Source organism: Myotis davidii, unplaced genomic scaffold (assembly GCF_000327345.1).
Source record: "Myotis davidii unplaced genomic scaffold, ASM32734v1 scaffold497, whole genome shotgun sequence".
Taxonomy (NCBI): Eukaryota; Metazoa; Chordata; class Mammalia; order Chiroptera; family Vespertilionidae; genus Myotis; species Myotis davidii.
This window is the reverse complement of record NW_006288434.1, coordinates 2,088,131-2,090,327: the sequence shown is the minus strand read 5'-3', so window position 1 is coordinate 2,090,327 and position 2,197 is coordinate 2,088,131. Positions and strand designations below refer to the sequence as shown.

At 40.3% G+C, this 2,197-nt stretch overlaps 1 long non-coding RNA gene across 1 annotated transcript in view; it reads left to right on the top strand.

Annotated features, from left to right (window-relative positions):
• The first annotated feature begins 290 nt into the window (after nt 1–290).
• LOC107182566 overlaps nt 291–2,197 on the top strand; it is a 20,842-nt gene continuing 18,935 nt past the window's right edge. Inside the window, exon 1 of the long non-coding RNA XR_001513277.1 lies at nt 291–473. This is a non-coding gene — a long non-coding RNA (uncharacterized LOC107182566). The remainder of the gene's footprint in view (nt 474–2,197) is intronic.

Sequence of the window (2,197 nt, the reverse complement as noted above, 5' to 3'; positions counted from 1 at the left end):
TTCTTCTTCATCAGAGGAGGAGGACCCGGCACCTTGATTGACAGCTCCATCAAGATTACTCAATAGTTGAGGGCTAATTTGTCAAAGGAATTTTGAGGTATTACATACAGTGGATACCAGGCAGGCAAAAATCACAAGAATCTATTAAGTGAGCTTAGTTTTAGATTAGCAAAAGGTAACTGGAAACCATAGCCAAAAATTCTTGAGCTCTTAATATGTAATAGGCACTCTGATCTCTTTTAATAATATGTTTGAGGAAGTTGTCATTATTATCCTCATTTTACAGATAAGAGGAATTGAGAGGTGCACTTCTGGTGATGGTGGATTAGGCAATTTGGACTAACTCTCCCACTGAGAACAACTAGAAAAGATGGATCACATATAAAAATCATCTGTGTGAAGGTTATCAGAGAGCTAACCCATCAGTGAAGACTATGGGGACAAAATCCTGGAGAAGAAGGAAGCCCAAAGAGGTGAGCTGGGCATGTGAGGCATTTTTCCCTTAGGAGAAACTTCTGTTTCCAGTGGAGGTGGTGGAGAGGCTAAGAAACTGAAAAGAGCATTTGACACACTTATGGGATGGGGCTAAGGGAGCAGCAGTTTGAGTTCAGGGTCCACCAAGAAAGGAGTTGTCCTGCTACATCCCCTAGCCTTGGGGTTAGGATCCTGGAGTGCTATGCCTTAGGAGTAGGTGAATCAAAAATAGAATGGTCCTAGCCGGTTAGGCTTAGTGGATAGAGCATTCGCCGGTGGACCAAAGGGTCCTAGGTTTGATTCTGGTCAAGGGCAGGTACCTTGGTTGCAGGCTCTTCCCCGGCCTAGGCCCTGATGGGGGCTCATGCAGGAGGCAACCAATCAGTGTGTTCCTCTCACATCAATGTTTCTCTCTGTCTTTCTTTCTCTCTTCTACCCTCCCTAAAAATCAATGGAAAAATATACTTGGGTGAGGATTAACAAAAACAACAACAAACAAACAAAAAGAATGGTCTGCTTATAAATAAAACCTAATCTAGAAGCATTGATTGGATTAAGGCTATCCAGGATTTTTAATGACTGTAGCCACTTGTTTAAGCAAAAGTCAACCCTTTCTGGAGGAAGATAACATCATCTTAGGCCTTAAATAATTTTTACAGTTTTTTTCATAAAATGTTTTACATCCACACAGAAATACCCAGACATACTGGAGACAAGATCATATAGCTGAAACTAAGTGAAACAAAGACCATAGCAACAGACTCACAAGAGATTCAGTGGATTTCTCAGACACTCAATGGATCAAACAGACAAAAAACTAGTAATGATTAATGTGCCCAACACCTGCAGAATATATGTTCTTCTGAAGTGCACCTGGAACACCAAAATTGACCATGTACTCGATCATAAAGCAATTCTGGATAAAAATCAGATAATAGAAATATACAGAGTATGTTCTCTGAACACTACTGGAAATCAGTAACAGAAGATAATTAGAAAATTCCCATGTATTTAGAAATCAAGAATTCCACTTCCAAATAACCCAAGGATTAAAGAAGAAATTACAAAGAAAATTTAAAAATATTTTTATCTAAATAATAATGGAAACACAACTTGTCAAAATTTGTGTGATGCAGCTATGTTCCTTTGAAGGTAATTGATAGATTTCTGGCCATATATTATAAAAGAAGAATGGGTAAAAATGATCTAATGCATTCATCTCAAGAAAGTAAGGTCAAAATCCCAGAAAATTAAGCCCAAAGAAAGGAAGGAAGGAAGGAAATAATTGGAAGGAAATAATAAAGACAAGAGAGAAATCAATGAAAAGAAAAATAAAAGAGAATATCAATAAAGAAAAGATTAATAACAACTGGTAAACACCTGATATCACTTATAAAAAAAGGAGAAGGTACAGCTAACCAATATCAGGAATTGAATAGAGGATATCATTATAGACCCTATAGACATCCTATATAATAAAGAGCTAATATGCTAATTAGACCAAACAGCAGAGTGACTGACCGAACATCCTTCCGGGCGACTGTCCGGATGACCTTCCGGATGAAGCCGGGGCTTTGAGGGCTGGCTGAGGCTGTGAGGGCCTGCAAGGGCATGTTGAGGCTGCGAGGGGCTGTGAGGGCCGGTCGAGGCTGTGAGGGGCTGTGAGGGTTGGCTGATGCTGCGAGGGCTGGCTGGGGCTGCGAGGGGCTGCAAGGGCCAAGCC